Source organism: Ixodes scapularis, unplaced genomic scaffold (assembly GCF_016920785.2).
Source record: "Ixodes scapularis isolate PalLabHiFi unplaced genomic scaffold, ASM1692078v2 ptg000890l_1___fragment_3__unscaffolded, whole genome shotgun sequence".
Taxonomy (NCBI): Eukaryota; Metazoa; Arthropoda; class Arachnida; order Ixodida; family Ixodidae; genus Ixodes; species Ixodes scapularis.
The window spans coordinates 594,365-619,334 of NW_024610065.1; the positions used below are offsets into that span (position 1 = coordinate 594,365).

General features: G+C 46.7%; 1 pseudogene; it reads left to right on the top strand.

The window, feature by feature from the left end:
• The first annotated feature begins 16,305 nt into the window (after nt 1-16,305).
• LOC121834267 lies at nt 16,306-17,284 on the top strand (annotated as a pseudogene).
• The last annotated feature ends 7,686 nt before the right edge of the window (nt 17,285-24,970 follow it).

Sequence of the window (24,970 nt, forward strand, 5' to 3'; positions counted from 1 at the left end):
AGATTCGACATAGGGCATAACAAATGCAGAAAAGTAGAAGGTGAGCACAGGACAAGCGTTTATACTCAAGTGAAGTTTTTATTGATAATTAACACCGAAGTAAACAACAGCATTCACCTCCAGCGTGGCCAATACAGCACGTGTCCGGATATCATATCTCTTCGCTATGTAGAAGGACCGATGTTTGGCCTACACGCTGCCCAGACACCTTCTTGATTGTGTTGGCCTCTAAACTTTCGGTAGCCGTCTGATCCCCCCCCCCCCCCCCCCCCACAAACACTTCCAGCAATCGTGACGTGATGAAAGTCGCGCTGACATCCACGATTTGCGCAATAAAGCGCCAAGTGCCCCCCAGCTGTCGACCGTACAGACCGAGCATGCTCACCCAATATTTCATTTACACATCGGCCCGTTCGGCCGACGAATACCTCGCAGCACGTCAGCGGAATCCTTCCTTTACACAGCGCCCATCGTACATTCCATATATTTGTTCCTGTATTTGACTGAGCAAATGCGCTTGGGTACAATTTTGTTGGCAACCCTTGGGCACAATTGCGCGAGTTTGTTAGGTGCAAAAAAAACACCCTAAGCGTGTCGTATCACTGGGCCCCTCTTAGATTGTGGGATATTTGATGAAGGCACGGAATGAATATCGCCCTCTCATTTGGCCTGTCTTTTTTTGCACTGCAGCCCCCCCCCCCCCCCCCCCCCGCAATTTCTTAGGTAGCGACTCTGGAGCAGGTACAAACAACGAAGTGGGGAATCCAGCCGCAACCAGTTGCTCCAGCTGCTGGCCGAAACTGGCATGCATTACATGGTGGCATGATTTCTCCAAAACCGCATGTAGGCAAGATGAAGCAATACCTATTTTTACGAGTTTAGAGTACGAAGAGTCGAAAAAAAGGAGAACCTTCTTCGACCTTGGGTTTTACGACCAGCAGACATAACTACTTGGGCGCCACTTATCCCCGTGCGAGTGAAGCGCTCTGAGCGCCGAACATAATTCGGTCGCCGCGTCGGGCAGAGAGTCATCACCTAAATGTATCTTACACCGTGCGTCCGGGTCACCATTTCGTGGTTACTTCAAAGAGTAAGAAGTCGTAAAAACTCAATTCTACAATATATTTGAGTACTTCTGAAAAACCACTGCTAAAAATCCCTGACATATTTTGAAAGGCACCACACCAAACTTCTCAGTGCACTGAGTTGTAGCCTTTTAATATAAATCGGGGATATGTAGAAGTGGCTCTTTAGAATTCCTCAATTTGTTATCATTGGAAAATTTTATTCACTATGATGGCAAGCATTACTTGCAAAACAAGGGCATATGTATCGGGTAGTGCATAGAGCCAGTCCTCAGCAGTATATTTTTGGCACAAATTGATAGCACTTTAAGTAGCCGGTTTCAAGTGTCCAAAGTAAAGTAAGTTTTAGATACGTGGATGATTCCATAGATTTTACTGCTTAAAATACCAACGCTTTTGAAGCAGAGACTGCGAAAACCATGACCACTTTTAAGTAATGCCTCTGCACTCTCAACGCCACGCATGAGATGCCCGTAGAAAACTCTATACGTTTTGTTTACCTCAGGTTTTTATTTCTCGACGATCACATCCACGTGCGCATAGGCCGCTGCTTCCTCTTCATTCAGCCAACTCCAAGCAGATCAAAATAAGTATTGTTAGCCTCTGTCTTAACAACGCATTCAAACATTCCACTGAGCATTTCACCTCTGCTGGTTTTGAGCAGCACGCAATGCGGTTGGCCGCAGCTGGGAACTCTAAGCACATTCTTGTTGCGGTTGCTGCAGTCCTTCTAGCAAATCGCTGTCTCAAAGAAAAACAGTGGAAGCCAGCATGCGATACAGAAAGAAAAAGTTGTTATATCGTATATTCACCACGTGTCGCACAATTCGAAGAAAACCGCTTTACAGCCAAGTGTAAAGGTAGTGTTTTCCGCGCCCAATACGCTCATGAAATTGTGCTAACTAACAAAGCTTGACGTGCCTGCCATACACGGATGCGAAAAGAAGCACTGAACAAAAATTGTCGTCTGCCGCGCATTTCATGGTAAATGAAAACTCGCTGTCTTGTGGCGTGCAGTACGTCGGGCAGACGGGGCGATGCCTAAATGATGGGCTTCGCGAGCACTGTAACAATGTGCAAAAACACAAGAATGAGTTTCTTGAGATGCACTGCAAGGCATGCGGTCATGCTCCACTATTTGATGGATGCGTTAGAATTAAAAAAAGCGAGGCTACCATAACACCTGCAATTGGAGAAGCTGAACGCAATAATTACTTAGCCGAAACGTGAACCGCCTTCGATAGCTCTATCTGAAAAGGAACTTGCTTACCTCGGAGCAAGATAATGCTGTACCCTGAACATACTCTGTGATGGTTGTTTGTTTTGTTTTGTGACAAAGTTTGACTACAAATACCGCAACGCGTTTCAATAAAAATCAGTTTGAAGTTCTGCCTCGTTTGCGTCCTGTCCCCCTTCGTCCTCGTTTTTGCTGCGCACTCCGTGGAGTTCCTCGGAGAGAGCCACTGAACCCACGAAGCCATTCAGTCGTCTGTTAGCAAGACAAAATCTTTTGTGAAACTTTATTGCGGCATTTGGTCATCCCTTTATGACACCGAGACGATACAAAAAGTCTTCATGATTAGATATTGAAAATATCAATGCTTACAAAAAAAATATCTACTTTTTTATGGGACATTTCCTAGCCTCACTTCGAGCCCCTCTGTATCTGTTAGTAACAACGGCCCTAGCAACGCTTTGCTTGGAGCGCAGCGCCATCTTGTGACGCCATCACTTATGGGGTCCATTAGGCCGATTTATACCAAATTAGGTATCCTGTATCGGCTTCCTGCGGGAGCCAGAGTTGCGTGTCTGCTTTCCACGTGTCGCCGCGCCGCTATTCGTCGAGATCGGATCACGTGAGGAGCCGGTTCAAATGCCGTGCAGGAAAGTAGACGTTGCACACGCCTCTGCGTATATTCCCCTGCTTTTGAGCGTGCGCGTGCCTCGAACGCGCGGCGCCTCTATTCGCCCAATTCAGTCACGTGAGGAGCAGGATCAACAGGCCGTGCAGGAAACACTGCTCTAGGGGAATGAACGCGCAACTCTTGCTCCCGTAGGGCGGCCTATGGACCTTTCCTGCGGCAGTCTTGAACGAAGCGGTTTACAACGCGCGTCCCTGGTTTTGAGAGGGTGCGTCAGTGTTGCCCGACTGCGCTGGGCTGTGGGTTTTCTCGTCAGTGGGTTGTGGCAGCCTGCGTAGCTACACTTCCGGACGCTGGTTTAAGCTAGATTGCCGTGTTCTATTTTTTATTATGTGTTCTATGACTAACAGAATTTCTCGGGGTTTTTAAGAATCAATTGTACTATTTTTGAGAACAAAAACAAAGAAATGAAGTTGTTTTCGTGAGTCCGTGCACGACAGAACAAATCCAAATGGATTATTTTTATAAGATGTTGATCTTTTTACGCCACCATACACTCAGCCGTGTCAATCTACAAAGGACTTAACCATCGAAAATATTTGACCACACAGGATATCCGAACCGCATGGGTAATCCCCGCTCAAAACATGAAATTCAACGAGTCTCATCAATTCAACAACATATATTGTACGTACCCCACGGTGCCGCGTTATCCGAACAGGATTAGAAAAAGGTCTCAAATAACACAGCATATCCAATATACAGTTTCGACGATAGTCACTTCACGACGATCGGACCGAATCCGGAGTGTTTCGTTGCATATGCAGGAGACAGCTGCTTTTTTGGACAGCTTTAAAGCAAATGAACAAACGTGTCTATTGCGTTCCCACACTCCGGACCCGACCCTATCAATTATTTTTTGCGAAGACCCGGAACATAGCCGGGAAGGCTTTTTGGAGATTTTTTCAACGAAAATAACCCCCCAAGAACGTCGAACTGCCCGCGTCGCGGGCTGCTTGACGTTCGCTCTCTTCGTTCGTTTCCTTCAAGGCCGGGCAGGCTAGGAGCCCTGGTATTCCCTGGTTCTCACAGTGGAAGGTAACACACAAAGGGTAAGCACCCTAAACAGGCAAGTAAAGTAAAAACTTCCAAGAAAAACCGGCGAGCTCCGAATGCAGAATGCAGGTGGGGAGTCGCGCTGACCGGGTTTCACAGCTCAGGTGGGTCGCAGGAATTTCTGGCTGATAGGGGTCGCTCGAGTCGCAAAATGGCGGCGGCCAGAGAGCTCTTTTTGCAAAGGTCTATAGACCAATTCGTTTTAGTATTCGCCCCACCGGCGGATAAAGGGCGCTGACGCACTCGGCGCCATTAGGTTGCTTCACTTTGGTTGATTTCGTTTTCAACGTGAACGCTGCTATGTTGCTGTTTTACGTTGCTTTTGCTCAATTTTGTGCTACGATATTTTGCGTGTTGTACACAACCAATGAAACAATGGTATTAAGCCACTTTGAGGATTACGAGGTGTAACCCTAAATTGCGTGCTTTTTTTTTACCAGCTCCTTTAATGCATCTGATTATGGGAAGTCGCGAAAAGCCTGGCTAATGTACACGGAAGATTACCTTCGTCTACGGCCGTACCCGAAGACGCCAGTCTCCAGAAAAACAAACTAATGAAGAGACTAACACGTGAATGTAAAAAAGCCTATCGACAGCTTGATTAGCAGTGTTCTGAATCGGCTAGAACAGATGGGGTCGGGAGTTAACTACTCACTGCTTGGTTTTCGTGGGCACCCAAACTTTAGTGAACTTCGCAGACTAAAAACGCATGGGGTAAGGATACAGATAATTGATAAAAACTAGTATCGTATGGACCTCTTTTTAGAGCGCAGCTCTTCGGCGCCCGTTTCCGGCTTGAGCGGCGTCGCCGTCGGCGTCGCCGTCGGCGTAACCGCGCGGTGCATTATGGGTAAATTTCCCCGCTAAATCTAGCGGAAAAATTTCCCCGCTAAATCTAGCGGAAAATTTTCCCCGCTAAATCTAGCGGAAAATTTCGCCGCTGAATCTAGCGGACAAATTTCCCCGCTAAATCTAGCGGAAAAATTCCCGCTAAATCTACCGGGAAAATTCCCCGCTAAATCTAGCGGGAAAATCTAGCGGAAAATTTTCCCCGCTAAATCTAGCAGAACAATTTCCCCGCTAAATCTAGCGGAAAAATTTCCCCGCTATATCTAGCGAAAAAACTTTCCCGCTAAATCTAGCGGATAAATTTCCCCGCTAAATCTAGCGGAAAACTTTCCCCGCTAAATTTAGCGGAAAACTTTCCCCGCTATATCTAGCGGAAACATTTCTCTGGGAGTCACGTGACCAGGGGGTAATGTGACCCCCACCCCCGAGGTCATGTGACCTCGGGAGGGAGGGGGGGGGTCAGGTGACCCCTCCCCAAGGTCACGTGATTCCCTCTGAGAACACGTGAGCCTCACTACCCTCTCCTCCTCCTCCTCAAGAGCTGCGCTCTAATTCGGCGTTACAGGAAGCTGTAAACGGCTTTCATTTTTTTAATTCAGTACTCGGGCATGTTTTCACAGGCCGAGTAGGAAATTTCTTATAGTATCAACCCTGCGAAAGTGCTCATAAGCAGCATTTAGCGATATTGGCCCTAGGAAATAAATTATTTTTTATGAACGTTTGCTTACTCAAGAAATAGTAAAAGTGGCAGGGGCGTCAAATTAAGTCTGCCCTTTGTCTTCCGTAAAATTGGACAAATAAAATTGAAAGGCGCAGGAGGAGAAATACCTCAAAACGTTTGGCTGAATTTAGTGCTAGACACTATTTCACTGACCTGTGACAAACATTTTCAGGTTGTTTGAAGAAATTCGCTTACTAAATTTCGGCGTCGCCAGCCACCAAATGTAAATCCTTATTCCCCATCGACAATCCTAGACAATCCAATTGCCCATAAAAATCCAATTGTCATGCGAACAACTCTTTTTTTGCGGGGGGTGGTGAAGGGGGCGTCAAATATAGCGGACTTCAGATACTGCAGCAAAAGGTAAAACAGCGTACGCAAAAAAAAAAAAAAGAAACAAAGGCGTTGTTATTATTGCGCATGCGCCAAACCCAAATCCCGTTTTAGAGTGGCAAATAGAAAAGTATGTTATTTCTTTGTGCACGCTACTCTAAAACTCGGTAGTGTTAAGTGTCTGTGGCAGTTTCTTACGCGGGAAGACCCAACCTTTGTCTTAAAATAAAGGAAGTGGATGGCAATGGTAAATGTTTACGTTGCGAAAAAAAAAAAAAAAAGATTGAGAATTTTAAACACATATGTAGGCGTGATATTATGAGCAAACATATCGCCCCCTGTTGACGTACTTCTAGCCTCAGATAAAATACTAGCGAACCGTTCGTTGTCTGTCTCCTCCGCTGTTTTTTTACATAATCATAGAAAACTGTTTTCGATATATTATGAATAGAAAGAACGATGTTTTCCGGAAATATGGATAGTCTCTTGGGCGCTGACTATTCTTGACGCCTTCCGATCCTACATGCGCGATATAAATATACGCGCTACTTACTGAGAATGTTCCGCGACTATTAGTAAACAAATCTCAGTTGTCATGAAGACATTTGAACCCTCGTGATGTCTTAGTCGTCGAGTAGACGTATCGGACTACCGTTTCCGAAGTAAAGCAGGAAAGCGCGGTGAAACGCGACGAAAAACACGAATACAACGCATCCACTAAAGCGCGGAGGGTAGAGTGGAGCAGCAAGTTGACGTAACCTAATGGCTGCCGCGTCACGTGATCCCAAGATGGCAGCGCCCATGCGGAGGAGGATAAAAAGGTCTAAACAGGAACTCTAGACCGAATTGCACCGCGGCGCTCCCTGACCGCGTGCCGCCTGCTGCAGATAACCGCGCATTGCGCAGGATAGTCTTTTTTTTTTTTTTCTTATCTGCTGGCTTTCTTGTTTGCTCGCATTGCTCGCTGACTGAATTCCGGCGATAGACGCCGCTTTCGAAGTCGTAATTCCACAACCTTCGCTCATCGCTCTGGACAGTGGCCGAACAGCAGAGCTCCCGTGCTGTGCTGCACGGGCAGTTCACGCAACTCTATTGCTCGACTAGCAGAAGCGTTCAAAACAATCGCACGCAACTCAGCATATGCGCCTCGGACATTGCGGCGCGGGGTGGCTGCACACTTGCCTCTGCAGGACTGCAGTTACTCCGAGCCATGGGCATTCGCTTCTTGCGCCCCCGACATCATCATGCGGGAAGAGCCCGTGTACGTTTCTTCTGCTGCGGCCGCTATAAAAACGTACGCACCATAATAAACCTTTTCACCGAATCATTTTTTTTGCATGGTTTTTGTGCAAGGGGTGTCCGTGCAGCAGAGGGAGGGCCGTCCGCTCTCCGCAGCCATCTTTCACGCCAACCTGGACGACCACCGGCAGGCGTGTGTTAACTACGCCTTCTACAACTCGCCGATGATTCTCGCCTGATGCGTTGCCTTCGCTACACTAGACCCGCATACAACGAGTCATCCTCAACGAAGACTTCCGCGCGTCTTTAAGAGCCTAGATTTTGACTTGGGAGTAATATCGTCGTCAAAGACGTCTAAAAGGTATGCACCCTAAGACATATGGCGTGTCGGCTTTCCTGACTTTTGTGTTGCCACAGAGTCTAAGACTCGCTCCCATACTCCAAGGCAACAGAACATTACGTGATGTCGTTTAGGAAGAAATGTGACGATTTATCGTTGAATTAGTTCCAAGATGATAATCTGTTTGAGCTTGAATGTGCTCGGCATATTTTATGTACATGACTCGAGTCAATCAAGGCCACCTCTCATCTTGTTCTTAATTGCTCGATTGTTTTTCGAATCCAAGGTTTCCTATGTATTGTGCTCTTGATTTTTTCTTTCCAAGTCCTCGCTCATGTAATACGACCGAAAGGATTTCTTTGAGCAACAATAAATGAAAGGAAAGGAAATTAAAGCAATTGAAAGAGTCAATTACTGCAATTTAGGGAGGCCGCTCGTCGATTAATGAGGCGAATAATGCGTTTAGAACCACAAAAAAACGGTCTGCGCTATGGAACTGAACAGGTTGAAACGTACGTCATGTTCAGTGCCAAAGCGCGGATAGTTTCTTTTTTATGTTAAACATGTTACCAGTTCCGTCATTCACCAAGCCCCCTCTGGATTGCAGCGATTGGCTAATGCCAGTTGACTTGCGAGAGAGAAGACGCTCCAGTTGTGTTAGATCGATGTATACTACTTATGACACTTGTCCATAACGCGAAACGCGAGCGCTCAACCGGCCAGCGATCGACTGGTGGCATAAGCGGCAACTATATTTAACCACGGGGGGAAACACGGAACGTCCCGCTCGAGGGGTGACCTGCCTGCTCCATCGGGGTCGTCGTCTAGAATCACTAAATAAGCTGTGCTTTCAGAGTACCGCATTCCTTTTCTTTGGGATCTTGCCGACAATGCAGTCGCTCTATCCAACAATATTCTCGTTCGCTGCGGCATCATTGGACAGCGGCAGTCACGTGGGTCGCTAACATCATCATCGCGTTTTTTCAACGCCACCATCTTGGGTCCAGCGAACCGCTGCCTGCTGCTGTTTTACTGTTTACTGCGCGCGCACGCTGAAGTCCGTCGCTCAGCATGTAGTTTTTTCCTTCTGACGTCGAGATACGAACAACACTACGTTGATTCGCTGCTACAGTTGCGGCTACGGCAGCGGGCGCAGGCGACGACTACAGCTCGGCTTGGCTCAGCTACACTCACTCCTCCATCTGTGTGTGGACCCAAGATGGCGGCGCCTGACGCCCTTCAGACGCGTAGCTTGGGAGTTTCGGAACTCTGAAAGCGTAGCTTTATTTAGTGACTCTAGGGTCGTCGAGCCCTGCTATCACGCTCTTCGCAAACGCCGTGAAACCCTGTGCTTAGAACACAAAAATAAAACCCGATGGCTTAGTAACAATGTGATTACAAATGAAAAAAAAACTTTTTTTTTCTCCCGTGCTGTGTTTTAAAAGTATTTACCCAATCTCTTAACAAGCAGGCGTAGTGTTTGTCGACGACACCCAATAGAGCGGGCAGGAAACCCCTCGATCGGGTTGTTCCATGTTTCCCCACGTACCTAGATTAGTTCCCACTAACGCTACCAGAGAGCGCTCACCGGAGAAAGGCGCGCGCTACCGTGTTATGAACAAGTGTGATTAGCACTCTGTGTATATAGAGCAACGATTTATATTAAGAGGAGTCGCCCGAGCAATGATTCGAAACAAGGTATTCAGTAAAATGCCAGGTTAAGTGTATAAAGAGTATACCGGCTCATAAACAAAACAAACGGTGTTGCGTTTTTTTTTTTTTTGTTTTTTTGTTTTTTTTTTAATAAAAGTAAAGTTTTTTTTTTCTTTTTTCCGCCCGGTTAAAGAGGCTTCCCGCGTTCTAGCCAGAGATTTCGAAATTGTGAATAAACTAAAACTAAAAGTTCTCAAAACAATATATTTTTTTTCTGGTTCATTTTTTTAGTTTTGATCTTCTTTGTTGAATCTATTTCTGCAACTACCAATATGTGCAAAAGATTTTCTTACAGAAACTGATTTGTGGGTATTTTTTTATTTATTTCTTCCGCCTTACTTCTCTCTGAATTTTTAAACCGGGTGCTTGACTGTTGTCTTTCTAATGTTAGGTTCTATATTTATTAAAGTGAGTGTGTTCTTCCTTGGTTTTAAAGATGAAGTTTTTTATGTTTGTGATTAAAGAAATAAAAACAGAATAAACCTAATGAGGGTCGAAAGGGTTTTCAAATAAAGGAATAAAAAATATTAGAAAGTGCGCTTAGGACAGTAAACGTGAATTGAAAATATAAACTGACCGTATCTCCACCTGGTGAACGATGTTGATTGGGGCGAAGCTTTGGTGGTGCTGATGATACTGATTTTGTTCACAGGTAGTGCTGATGGCGCTGATTTTTTTTTCTTTATTGCTCATAGGTAGTGCTGACTTCCGGGTTGCGTTTCGACTTCATTATTACAACTTTATGGTCGGTAAAATGCAGAGCCAGTGGTTCTAGCGGATCAACTTGGATCCGCTAGAAGCCGTGGGAGCGCATCTCCACCGCTTAAGTCAACGGTCCATGTCAGAAAGAGAATGCGTGGTATGGAACGTGGTTATATACGCATTTGAGAATTTGACCGCAGCGCCCTCTCGTCTATAAACGTTGAGCCAATGCACGCAAAGTTTAAAGCGATTATATAAGTATTTTACCGCAGCGCCCTCTCCTGTATGGACGTTGAGGGGCTACATGCAACGTTTCATCCATTTCATTCCCAGCTCTTGAGTTACTACCACATATCAGAGACCCCTACTCGTCCCGCAGTCGTGGCAGAGTGCCTAAGGCGATGGACTAGAAATCCATTGGGGTCTCCCAGCACAGGTTCGAATCCTGTCAACTGCATAAACATTTTTTATTCTTTTAAGAATACATATGGGGTGACAATCGATGTGAGCACGGACAGCGGACGGACAAGGCTAGTCCCTAAGGAGCTTCACCCCTAAAAATGTACTCCAAACTGAGCGCGTGGGTGTCGCTCATTACTTTCAAGCATCCACGCAACATATATATGGCCCCTGTGGACATGTTGAAAAACAACTAAGCAACTGCCAATCATTGATTTATATTGTAGTAAACTCAATCGCGGATGGGGAGCCCGGCGGAGGCACCACTGGCGGTCATTGCTTGACACCAGACAATAGACCCTTTCCAATATTCAGCCTATCCACTTCTATAACTATCATCATCTAAATGTACATCATCCGTACATGCTAATGGCGGCATTCGATGGCTGGACAGGCAAGACTTTGAGGATGGGCACCTGAACATTCCAGACGTTAGTTCGTGTGGTTCGATGTCACAAAGACGAGACGTATAAAATTCTATGCACTCTGCTTTTGAAGGCGTCATGTAAATCCTTGAAATGCTCAGCTTTGGCACGCCCAGGCAGCTCAAGGCAATTAAATGTAAAGAAATTTATCCAAGGTTTTACTCAACTAAACACCTCCAAACCGAGTAGCAGTTTCTTCACTTCATCGGAACTGAAACAAATCGACAAATATCTACAGCGAAGAACACCGTAACTTCCGTAAGTCTACCCTTGACTAATAGGTACTAGATTTTGAGCGCCATTAGCATACACAAATTTAGACAGGTAGTGGAGTCACTTGATGGCAATGAATTTGTGACGAGGTCTATTGGCGACGTGCGCGATCGAAAGCGTCGCTGTGGTCGGCTTGCCAGGATTGGCCGAATGCTGACTATGACGTCAGCAAAGGATTCATTATCGACGGAAATAAGAGGAATGCGAGAGCTTTAATTCTGACGGTGCTGGCAGTGCTGCTTTGAGAGCGCAGTGATTTCATGCTTCCACCATGCAAGTTACAAACACCATCAAGCTTGTTCTTTGGAAGGTAATGACCTCACGAGACGGAACCATATGAGGGCGCCACCAAAACATCTCGCCGCTAATACACGGAAGTCTATGGGAGAAACAGACTCAAGTAGGAATATTGAAACTTGCACGCGGTGCTCGAAGGCGAGTATTTTATGTTATGCTGCTAATATTATATTGGATGTTTGGAGATCGACTCTGTATCTGTCAAGTGGGTCAACGCCGAATAAAAAATCAAATGGGCCGGAGCACCATCGACTGCGCCGGCATCGCACGCTCCAGTTGCTAAATAAATGACACGTTCAACAAAGGAACGACACGCTCTAAGCTTTAGTTCCTGACAAAGGTCCTCGCTAAAGTTCGATGCAAAAACTTGCACCAGCAGTACTCCGTACAAGCGCTTGAAACGATGCGAATGCCCCGAGTAAAGGTCGTCTAACTTATCGTTTGCTATGCTCTGATGACTTCGCGATCACAAATGACTGCACATTGACTCTCGGCAACACTTGTTTCAATGAACCGTGTCACAGTTTACGCCCAGCAAAGTCGCAACCCTCGACTCTCAACCACGAAATATTGCTCTGAAAAAGATTGTTATTCTGGGCTTTTGATATATGCACATAGAATATTAACGGTTATTCCCGGAAAACACGATTAAAGTTACATTGTCACAAAAAGCTGCTAAGGTAAGAAATTGCAGATTTCACCGTTTCTACCTAAAGGCCGGTTCACACATACAGCGGAGCGCTAAGTTAGCGCTACGTGAGCGGTCGAAGGAGCGCTCATGTGACGCTTTCTAGCGCGTGACGTAGCGCTCTGTTAGCGCTCTGCCGCTCCTTGTTCCGTGCTTGCTGCTGCGGATTAGCGCGTGCACGGCGATTCCGTTGTCGTTGTTTTTCGTTTGGCATTGAAAGACAAGGAAGTAAAAGAGCCGCCTTCCAAGCAAACCGTCGGGCAGATGATCCAGAGTCATGGACTTTGAGCGACTAATCGATTGGGTACGACCTCATCGATTTCTATTCGACACGCGTGACCCTGGTTTCAAAGGCGCGCAGGTAAAAAATAATCACATTTGAAGAAACTCATGTCCCTCATCCCGGGAACAAGGCTCGCCAGGTACCCGTGGGGATCTCGGTGGCAAAAGATTTCGCGCACCCAGAAGGCTTTTATGTGCGTTAAGCCGTCTACACACATATGCACCAAGTGCGTATCTAACAGCATTTGTGGCGTTGCTATTTCAGCGTCCCACATGTTCGCCATAGTGCTGCTGATGCACCCGACCACAGGAACCGGAAGCGCAATGCACGCGCGAATCCGCAGCAGTAACCGCGGTACAAGAAGCGCTAACAAGGCGCTACCGATGCGTTAACAAAGCGCTACACTCTCGAGAGATCTCGGACCGAACGAGAGCGCCAATTTCAAGATGGCGGTTGCTTCGACTGGCGCAGCAAGGGCGACGTGGCGTTTTCGAAGTTCTGTGTTACGTGAAATTGCGTGGTGCTCAGCTCGGTGATTCTTTCTGGGACCTACCGCGGTCGAATCAAATCGCCGTACAGCTGAAGGAGTGCACAGTGAAAATGTTCGCCGCTCGGAATGTGCGTCGACGCTGCGATGTGCTCAACGCTAAGCCTATTATTCCCGCAGTTGATCGCCGACGGACGAACGACTCTAAAAGAAATCGCCGAAGTTCTCGCTATGCACTGGACATCAGGGTCATGAATTTCATTCCGCGATAGCATTGATAAAAGGTGCCGTCTCCACGGGACGAGTGACGGAGGCTCCGTGATCGAATTTGGCTACGCACTCGTACTCGTAGCCTCTGTACTCCGCAGAAAAGCGCGCTTGACGAGGCAGCTGTGGCTTGGTTTAATTTGAAATAAAATGATTGGACACGTTTTCATTTTCAATATTTCTTTCCAGGAGCATGGTTGCGCTATAAGCACGTGGAATTCTACGGCTCTAGCAAATTTAACCAAGATCATGCGCGGTGTTCACTCGAAAACGTGACGCACAACTAAATTCGGTCCGAGCAGGTCATTTTTAGCGTACGCTATACTATTGCGTATTGCGTACGTAAGATCCAGCAACGCTATACTAAAACTGTCTAGTGTCAAGGGATGACTGCCGGTGTTTGCACTCGAACCCAGAGAGACCGCCTCGATCCGCGATCCAGGCCACTACAATAGAGATCAGTGCTACTGAGAAACGGTTCGACCGCGCCCATGGTGCGGGTGTGGCGGGCGAAATGCGAGCTTGCAAAACTGCCAACCCAGAACAATGGCAACGGTGGTGCAAGCCTTCCTCCTCCAAGCCCCACTCAAGACAAGACAGTGATCCCGCTCAAGCGCGCCTTCTAAAGTGTTAGGCAATGTGTTATTACATTCTTGCTTCTCACTAGATTGCTTCCTCTGAAAAAAACGACACGTGATAAACAATATGAGTTGAACAAACAAGTCTCTTTCTCAAGCTTGCTTCGTCGTCCACAGGAGGTTTCTCAATATTGTAGCGGTTAGAGGGGAACTCCGACGATTTGTTTAGCTACCTCATCCAAAGGCATCATCTAAATGCGCATGGCTTTCCGATTCCTAAATGCAGTCTCGTTCCTCGAAATTCACTCTAGTTAAATAAAATAAAAATATATTTTGTTCTCTGTTCGTCAGATTTCCCCGCCACCCTAACGCGACGTCACCGGCTGGCAGCGAGGCGAGCGGCCGGCAACACTCGCGCCGGCCTTTCTCGCTTCTAACAGCGAGAAATTAGAGGCGTTCGTGCTATCTGAAGGTGATAATGTTCTCTTCTTGCACAAATCATGACCTCGGCCTACCTGCTGAACTATGAGAAAGTAGGAAAAAAAGAAAACGAATGCAATGGATTAAGAAAAATATAACAAATAAACTCTTCAAATTTTTTCACCTGAATGTTAGATCAGCTGAATCCAAGATAGATGAAAACTTGTTCGTTTTTTAGGCATGGAAATGTTCGTTTGATGTTATAATGTTAACGGAAACTTGCGACAGAGGTTTTTTCATTAATTGTACCTGAGGCAGGCTTAGTCCCCTTTATTTTTTGAGACGTCGTCGTGTTTCTTCCACCCAGTCTCAGTTGGTCTAAAAAATGGTAAACTTACACCAGCTCGCCTGCGCCCTAACTGTTTTTTCATATTTTTGCTTTTATATATCATCCGCCCAGCGGAAATATGGCACGATTTCTGACATTTCCAGATAAATAGCTGTGTCACGCAAACGAAAGAAGATATGTTATTTTCGCCCCTGGTGATTTAACTATTAACCTGTTGGAAGATACCGCCATCAGTGCCGACTTGTCATTATTGTTAACAGCGAACAACATCGTTAATATTATTACTCATCCCACGCACACTCCACTGTCCACATCAATGTTAACCGATCGTTTTATTACAAACTATGCAAAGGAAAAGGTAAAGGCTGGTGTAATAAGTTCAGATATTAGCGACGATTTGCCCATATTTATGCTATAGCTGACACAACACGAGAGGAACATAAGCGTGACACAAATTCTCTGACTATCCACTTTTGTTTCTAAAGAAGTCTATGGGGACCGTAGAGCAAGTCGTTACTTGTGATTCGGGCCGTTTTGTATTGTGTGATTTTTTATTGCTTGTTACAAGTTTCACGTGTTGTGCATGTATGCCCCTAATAAGGCAGAGGAGCGTTTAATGTTTTTCCAACATATTGAAAACTGTGTTCAAACTGATAGGTTAGTTATTTTTTGGGCGATTTTAACTCTGTGTGCGCGCCCCAGGATAGCTCCAATAGCGCGCGATATAGACACTCAAGTACTGTATTTTTGAGCGATATGGTTGAGCGTCATGAATTAGAAGATGTGGCTCACTGCGCGTCACGCGGCATGGGTGTGCGGTTCACGCACTTTCAAGGCGCAAGTCATGCGCGGTTAGATAGAGCGTACGTTTCCCCCGAGATTATTGGAGCGTGTCAGCAATATTCAGTAGATCACGTGTCGTTTAGTGATCATTCTCTTGTTTCTTTTAAAATTTGTTCTTCCAAAAAGACGCCTAAGAAGTTCTGTTGGGAGTTGTGGAAATTTAATGCAAAACTTCTCGAATATGAATTGTTCGTAAAGGCGGTTCGTAAAAATCTTGAAAATTTATCTACCGCGAAAAGTCAAGATTTTGGGGCTCAATGGGAATTATTTAAACAGGAAACAAAAATGTTATCAATCGAGCGCGCTGGTGTATTGAAGCATGAACAACAGAGAGAAACACGCGAGTTAAACGGCCTGCTTCAGAAGCTGATGCAGGAAGAATGTAAATCGCCCGGGTTTTTTGCCGACGACATTATCAGCATAAAAAATCGTCTTGAATATCTAGATACAGAACAATATAAGGGGGCGTCGGTGCGTGCACGGTGGAGACGATTGTCACGCGGCGAGATACCCACGAAAAAAGCTATAGGAACAGAAAGAAAATACGAAAGTCAGCGAAAGAAAGTCAGCGAAAGAAAGTCAGCGAAATTGTGTACTGGGGGGTTCTGTCGAACGATGACCAGATAATAGAACGCGCGTGTGTAGACTACTATAGAGAACTTTTTAGTTATCGTGCGCCCAAAAAAGAGGGGTTTCAAAAATTGTATTTGCCACTAATGCCGAAGCTAGGAAAGGACGACGAAGTGGCATGAGGAGCAGCAGCGTTCGCTTCAGCTCCGCTAACACCACTAAATTCCTGCCACGAACTGGGTCCGCCGACCCAAATTTTTTACCTAAGGACGGCGACCCATCGAAAGACTTCCAGCAGAACCAAATGTAGGCGAGTCTTTCTTTTAATTCTCACCTCGAGAGGCCGCCGTAGGCCCGTAACCCGGGTAGGCAGAACTAGGCCTGCCCATCACCCCGCATTCTGAACATGGCGAGTACTGAAACAACGCCGATCGAAAGGTGCACCGAGAACGACGAAAACAATTGCATGGAGCTAGAAACCAACAAGAACAACGCAAGAAAGGTGATAATTCAGGCGAAAAGATTCCGTAGTCAGGACCGGGACGATAATTTCGAGATCAGCGACGACGAGATTAACAGGATAGCTAACATCAACGATAGTTCTCCTCCTGAAACGACAAACAGTTGGACGCGAGTCACATACAAAAAACAAAAACCACGATGGGGAACCCACCTTGAGCGTTTTGACGAACCAAAGATTGTGATTGTGGTGAAACCCACGACGCAAACCAGAATATCGAACATCTCATCGCGGATCCTCATGGACCAACTGAAACAGCTTTTTTACAATTCCTTGCAACAGAGACCGACTTATCTACGATCCCAATCACAGGAACAACACCATAGCCATTACTGTTTACAGTGAGGCGCACGCAGGAGACATCCTCCAGATGAGCACTCTGACGCTGGGTGACGGCACGGAGGTAGGGGTCCAAACATACAGATCCACCACGGGCCTCATGCCCAGAGGAGTAATACACGACGTGGATGCAGAGTTCACAGCACAAGACATTGTCGACTACTCAGACTCTGACTACTGCAATGTCCTACATGCAAGACTCATTGGGAGGAGAGGCACATTTCTTCTTACGTTTGATGGAAATAGAGTTCCTAGGAAGATCACGCATCGCGGAAGACTGTTCAGAGTATACACGTACAAACCAACAGCCGTCCTGTGCCTCAAATGCCACGGCATCGGGCATAAGGCAGCTGTCTGCACGAGAGAGCAGAGATGTAGGCGTTGTGGTGAACCTCACCCAGAAGGAGAACAATGTGAAGATACGTATTGCCCTAACTGCCATGTGTCGGGACATACAGCCTTCGACCCCAACTGCGAGACCAAAAAAGCACGGACGCAAAGCTACAAAGAAGAGCACAGGCAATGACACAGACAAAAAGCAAAGCAACAAATGTGGCAAGTGCGTCTCCATGGAAGAGGATGGCTACTGCCCTGCACGACCAAGGCACAGTTAGAGGAAGAACATCCTTTTACCAAAACCGCTTCTCCACCCTACAAGCCTTCGAAGAGTTCCCGCCGCTGGAAAACACCGGCAGTACCAAGAAGGGCCCCACCGGCACCAACTGCACGACATACAAACAGGATCTACCAAACGCCAATGCCAACATGGCCAAGAGAACGTCTTCAACGAACAAGACATCGATCGAAGCCAAAGAAAATCAATTAAAGGAACTTGAAAGACGTGTGGCCCAGCTCAAAGTGGAAATTGAAAAAGACAAACAAGAAGAAGAACGTGCCAAGCAACGCAGACAAACAGAACTGGAAAAAAAGAAGCAAGATGCAATCGAGAAGAGTGTTGAACAAACGATGGTGCTAATTCCCTCCTTCACAAAGAACCCAACACCGTCAGAAAACACGCCGATCTGTGCGGTTACCCAAGCTACCCAAAGCGGGAATTGGGAAGAGAAAGTGCTGCGCTTCGTAGAAACACAAGCTCAGCAAACGCAACAAACACAGCAAATGCTACACCAACAAATTCAGCAACAAATACAGCAGCAGCAACAGATGCAGCAGATGATGCAGCGATTTCAAACCATGTTTATGCAGTTCCAGAAATCGCAAGTACAACAATGCAGCATAGGGGATACCTCCACCCCCACCCACAATGCAGAACAAACCATCTATAGGGATTCCCGGAAGACTAAGACACTCGATTTTCTCCAATGGAACTGCCGGGGCCTCCGAGTTCGCAGGGCGAAACTTAATTTACGACTGCAACAAGAACCTAAAGATGCACTACTATTACAAGAAATAAATGGGGACAACATCGGTCTTAGAGGATACAGAAGCTTCACATCACCCTCAATCATCCACAAAAAGGCAAGAAAGAAACGGTCCGAGCCCAAGTAGCGGTGTACCTAAGAAAACCACTGACATAGGAGCAATTAGACACTACTCAATGGTGCAACCAAACCCAAGAAATAGTAGCAGTCCGCACAACAGATAACGACATCAAAATCATCCTCATATCGGTATACTACAGACCAGCACTTTTCACGAACGACGAGCACAGCTGGCTAACACACTTTGTTAACACGTATCCGAAGCACCACATCGTAATTGGGGGAGATTTCAACGCCTGGCACGCGGACTGGGGACAAGACCAACCCAATGAGAGAAGCGTCAAAATTCAAGAAGAATATGAAAAAGCAGGGCTCAACCTACTGAATGACCCCGAAATTAAAACCAGGCTCGGACAAGGGCCCAAACAGAAAGACACTACACCCGATTTAACCCTTGCATCACAAAAGTCTATAATAACCTGGAAATGCGATAATAATGACCCATGGGGAAGCGATCATTTCCCAATACATACAACACTAGAACTGGGAAGCAAACTTAAACTGAAAAGAAACAGCAAGACCATCCTCTGGGATGATTTCAGAACAATCTTGAATCAAGAATACCACATAACTAACATAGACGAACTAACCCACGCTATAAAAGAAGCATCTGTAAAAGCGACAATTCAGAAAGCAGTAAACGCGGATGGCCCAAATCCTGACACACACCTTCTCTCACTCTGGCAACACAGACAGGAATTCATTGACAAATACAGAACATCCAGAAATCGCAAAGACTTAACAGAGGCAAACAAGCTTGCAAAGGAAGCACGTATTTGTAACTCTATGCTCGGAAAAAATACAGAGTGGGGTATCACATCCAATATAGCCCTACGAAGCAACAAAACGCTAGAAGAAGTACTTGAAGAAACGGGCCCACTTTTCTTCCCTCAACCTGCAACCAAGCCGAACGCAATAATCTACACCCCAACAGTAGTAGAAGACCAACACCACTACAACTGCGACTTTACCGTCTGGGAGCTTGAAGCAGCAATTGCAAACGGCAGGACTAGAAGTGCACCAGGCCCTGATCAAATAACCAACAGTATGTTAAAGAAGCTACCCGAATGTGCGAGAGCTGCGCTATTGGAGCAGATCAACATCATCTGGAAGTTAGGTGAAATGCCAGAGGACTGGAAGATGTCGTGGGTCACACCCTAACCAAAACCCGGAAAAGTCCCAGACAAACCTCAAAACACAAGACCAATATCCCTGACGTCGATACTGTGCAAGCTCGTCGAAAGGATGACACTTGCTAGAATCGATTGGTTTACGGATAAGAATGGTACATACCACCCGGCCCAAACGGGATTCAGAAAGAACTTGGGAACGCACGACAGTCTAATACTACTTAGTGAAACAGTATTGAAATTCACCCCCGAAGCCCACAGTACGAGAATGTTGGTGGCTGTAGACATCAAGAAAGCGTTTGATTCGCTACCACACGACGTAATAATCAAGACCATGGAGACGCAAGGAATCCTAGGAAGACCCCTTAACTTAATCAAGACATTTCTCAAAAATAGGAGATACGTAATCAAAGTGGGCAAAGATCAAAGTAGCACAAAGAGCAATGACATTGGAGTGCCGCAGGGTTCTGTCCTTTCCCCCACGCTCTTTAATCTAGCGATGGCACCGCTAGCTTGGAGGTTGGACGAGGTAGAGACACTCCATTTTACTATATACGCAGATTACATCACAATCTGGACGACACAAGGCACAAAGAGGAACAGGTCGAAACACTGCAGGCAGCACTTCACATCATAGAGAGCTTCCTAAAAGAAGTAGGCATGAAACCATCAGCAGAGAAGACTAAACTCCTGATATTTGGTAGAGAAAGAGACAACACCAACCCCACTCTAAAATTCGACGAGCAGACAATAGAAAAGAGTGACGAACACACCATCCTCGGAATCCACGTCAACACCAAACTCAATCCCGACAAATGGATCAAAAGAATGCGCGACACATGGAGACACGGCACCTCGATCATCAGAAGAATAGCGAATAAACACGGCGGAGCAGGTGAGGGAATTGCCAGAACGATAGTTCAAGCGGCACTCATACCGAAAGTCATGTATGGCTGTCGCTTTTACAGATTGGCACTGCATCATTGGGCCCGTCTCGAAACCCTGATGAACGACGCTAGAAGATGTATTTCGGGCCTTCCGAGAAAAACAAGACTGATAGAACTTCACAAATGCGTGCCATTTCCGTCGCTGAAAGAATTGGCCTCCACGCAAGAACAAGCACAAAGAGTCAAGATGTAACACACCAAGCAAGGCAGAGAAATCGCCAAACTACTTGGTTGGAAACTCGAGAACAATACACCGATACCAGACCAACTACCACCATGGGAGAGAATCGACATAGCCCAATCGGCCCCTATACCACGAAAAATGAACGGCGAAAAAAACAAAGAAAGACGGCGACACAAGGCAATGAAGCACGCCAAGGAAGTAAAAGCCATCATCGAATGTAACGACTCACATACCATCGTCTGCTACACCGACGCAGCCTTCAGTGAACGAGGAAATGCTGCTCTTGCGTGGTACGTTGAAAACAGGAAAACTACTTGCACAAAACATGCACCGTACTGCAGAACAGCGCAAGAGGCTGAGATCACGGCCATTGAAGAGGCCCTGAATGCACTAGGACAAGAAGCCCAATGCGGCACGAGCATCATCATGTTCACAGACTCCCAAGACGCCATCCGTTCACTGAAGACGCACCAAGAAACGTGCAAGGCGATTCGAAATATTACGACTACGGCCATCAAGCTAAGGATGCGCGACATCCGAGCCTCGGTACGCTGGATCCCGGGTCACGAAGGGATCGAGGGCAACGAGATAGCCAACGAGGCAGCAGGAGAGTTAACTCGTTCCTTCCTCCGCTGCCTCCAATGCCACTCCGAAGCCCCCGCGCCCTCTCGAACCCATCGAAATCCACCACAAATGTCACAACCAATCGAGTCTCCAAAGAGCGAACCTGACGGCTTTTACGACCCTTTTTGGGAAATTAAAGCAGCCAGGATCGCTCTGAAGAAACATATCGACAAGCACAAAGACGTGGCACGGGAAAGCCTTCCCAAGGGATTCCGAAGACACGAATCCGTCCTGCTAAGAAGACTCCAAGCAGGAGCTGCAGTCACTCCATCAATAACGAAGAAATGGGCGGACGCTAAAAAGAAGAAAAAGAATCCGGACTTTGTACCAAAACCAGACCAGTGCAAGTACTGCCTAGAGAATCTCAGGGCAGACACTCAACACTTGGTCTGGGGATGTTCAAAGCTCGACCAAGAACGCAATGACGCCCAGGGAGCGCTCAACCATGAAGACAAACCTTCAACACTCGACGAATGGGTAAACCCGGCAGGAGACTCAGAACGACGCAGCCTCATACTCTGATCGCTGGTCGACTTCCTGAAGACGGCCAACCTCGGCAGAGATTTGTAGCTGCCACAATTACAACCCTACGCGCTTCCATCATCCTTATAACCCCCTCCCCTCTGGCCCTACCGTAGTGTAAACCGCCAGCTGAATTTCATTCTTAATAAACGTTGTCTGACCTGACCTGACCTGACCGAAGCTAGCAGACGACGTAAGAAAAATTAGAGCAGCCAATATCGTTGTGGGAGATTGAAGAGGCCATAGACAACTTGCGACCGGGAAAGTCACCCGGCCCTGATGGTTTGGCAGCAGAGTTCTATAAAGCATTTAAGGACCAGCTAGGCCCCGTTTTTACACGGAGTTTTTGCCGAAGCTTATCGCGTAAATGTTTTTCCCCCGTCGTTTTTGTGCACACACACGATTTTCATCCCCAAAAGTGACGACCGCTTGAAGTGACGACTTGTTGGTTCTTACCGCCCTATCACATTGACTAATCTGGATTACAAGATTTTGATGAACGTACTAGCGGAAAGATTGCAAAGTGTCAGAAGCCGTATTGTCGGACACCACCAGACATGTGGTATAAAAGGCAGAAGCATTTTAACAAACGTGCATGTTGCCCGAAGTATCCTCGAGTGTTGTGACACTATGGAAGGAAGAGTCGCCATGTTACAGGTCGACCTGGAAAAAGCCTTAGACCGTGTGTCGCATCAAATTCTTCTTTGCCATTTTAGAACATGTGAATGTAGGTTCAGTTTTGTGCCAAGGTATACGTATGGCGTACCAAACCTGCGCCACCCGTCTCGTGGTTAACAAACACGTCACTGAACGTATAAGTCTTTTTTCTTCCGTGAGACAAGGATGTCCCCTTTCACCTTGGCTTTTTTTGTATTTTTCCCGAACCTTTTTGTTTGAGCATTATTCGGAGTAGTTATATTAGAGGGTTCAAGTTACAATCTGCAGAAGTTCGTATTTTGTCCTACGCAGATGACGTGGCGATTTTTTGTATTGACAAAGACAGTGTAAAAATAGCCGTAGAGTTAGCAGAAACGTTTTGCCAACATACATGTAGTTCTTTTAACTTTGAAAAATTAATCGGGTTTTGGCACGGTGATTTGTCTTCCACGCCGGCTGTGTTTGAGCGTGTTGTATGGGCTGACTCCCCGTCTCGTTATCTTGGGGTACCTTTAAGTCACTACCGCAGTAATGATGAATATTGGCGTGGTGAGGCTGACGCTTTGCGCGCAAAGGCGAACAAGCGGGGGGGGGGGGGGGGGGGGGGGGGGGCAGTGGGTTGTCTATTTTTGCTCGCGCTGCTGTTTGCAATGCGTTTCTTGCGGCAAAAGTGTGGTATCTTTTGCAAGTCTTGCATTACTCGCGTGTAAATATTCAGCGTATACACCGAGTTTTTGCTGTTTTTATTTGGAGCTCGGTTTGGGAGCGAACGAGCAGAACAAACCTTTTTCGTCGCGTTATGGTTGGGGGTCTAGGCCTTTCTCATTTGTTTGTCAGACAGCTTGTCAACAAATTAATTTTTTTACGAGACCAGAAAGATCTATTTTTGCGCACGGTTATTCAAGTGAGGCTACGCAACGCCCTGCCTGAGTTTATCATTTCGTCAAGCGACGAAGTACGTACTTGTGTACGCAGGTATTTGAAGGAAGTCGTCAAAGCCTACCGCTTTTTAGCCACGCGGTTTTCGCACGAGTATTTGTCTAGCGTTTCGCGTAAAAGGTTGTCTCACGACTTGATCAAATTAGTTTTTCCGATACCGTTAATTGTACCGTACGCTGTACTGCGAAGGCCCAGGGCAGGATGTCCTGACGCGATTTTAAAAAATGCCTGCTTGCGCGAAAACGTGTTTCTTTAAATTGCATACTCAAACGCTGCCCGTTAAAACCTGGTTAGCCGAAAAGGGCTTGCCCGTAGCGTGGTCAGATAATTGTTTATTGTGCAAAAAGCCCGAAACAATCGAACACGTTTTCCTGGACTGCTGGGATGCGGTGTTCCTTTGGAACGTCTTGCAAGGAACCCTCAAGAAAGACCTCTCCCTAACACCACACGGGATACGTTTTTTACCTGTGGAAGGGGATTGCAATGTGCTCCTGGACATGATCATGCTGGTGGGCCTTCACAGTTTGTGGAAGTGTCGTATGGCCGAGCGCCACGCAGACATTGATGTACGTCCTGCACATAAGTATTTTGTTGAGCATATGTGTTTCCTAAAAGAATTGTACAGGGTCCAACAGCCCCAACCCGAGTGGTGGCCACTTCTTGAGACGCTCGCTCCCCTCAAAGATTTTTAGTATTTGTGACGTTAGTGAGTCAGCTGATGTGGTTTAGTCTTTAACTTGTGTCAATGTGAAACGCCCGGCAATAAAGAAAAGAAAAATCGCGCGCGTGGCCTAACGGTTATCGTGCCTGCCTTTCACGCGAAAAGCCAGGGTTCGATTCCCGTGAGCGACGCACCTTTTGTTATTCCTGCATTTTAGTTTTCTGGTAAATTCGAGAATCCTGTTGGGCGTGTTCGATGTCCGAATGTTCTACGTGTCGAACATTCTACGCCCATTATTGCAGAAGCTTACGCATGTATATAAGGGGCTCCGCGTGGCGAACCGGAGTCAGTTTTGCCCCAGCGCTCGACTGTGCTCTTTCGCCGACTTCGACACCCGCGACGCTCTGCTGTTATCTTTTGTTTCCTTTTTATTTTTGGGCACAAGTTTTCTCCCAGTAAACGTTTCAGTTTCCCCAGTTATTCTTTGTATCATCGCCTGTTCATTCATGACATTTTGGTGGAGGTGCTGGGTAACGCATGTCCCTGCAGCGTACCCCTCCGAGGCCCCGTAGTGGAAGTCTGACAGCGAGCCCACGACGATCCGACGAAGACAATACCAAAGCCCGATTAAGTCGCTGCATTCAAAACCTACACCCGGAATTTGGACTTTTGCCACCCAGGACGGAGCAGTCAAACAGGCCGACGATGAACAACCTTTGTCGCCGCAGACCTCGACCGCTCCATCCGTCGTCTTCATGCCTGTCGCCCCCACGCAATCCGAAGCCATTCCATGGTGAGGCCCATGAGGATGTGGAGGACTGGCTTCAACATTATGAACGCATATCCCGTCATAACGGTTGGACTACGGAACAGCGCCTACAAAATCTCTACTTCTCTTTGGAGAAAACTGTAAGGAACTGGTTCGAGAACCATGAAGATTCGCTAACGTCGTGGAACACCTGCGTCACCGAGCTGAAGCGGACATTCATGAATCAGCATCGTAGGCAGCGCGCCGAAGATCTTCTCCAGTCGAGGTTTCAAGCACC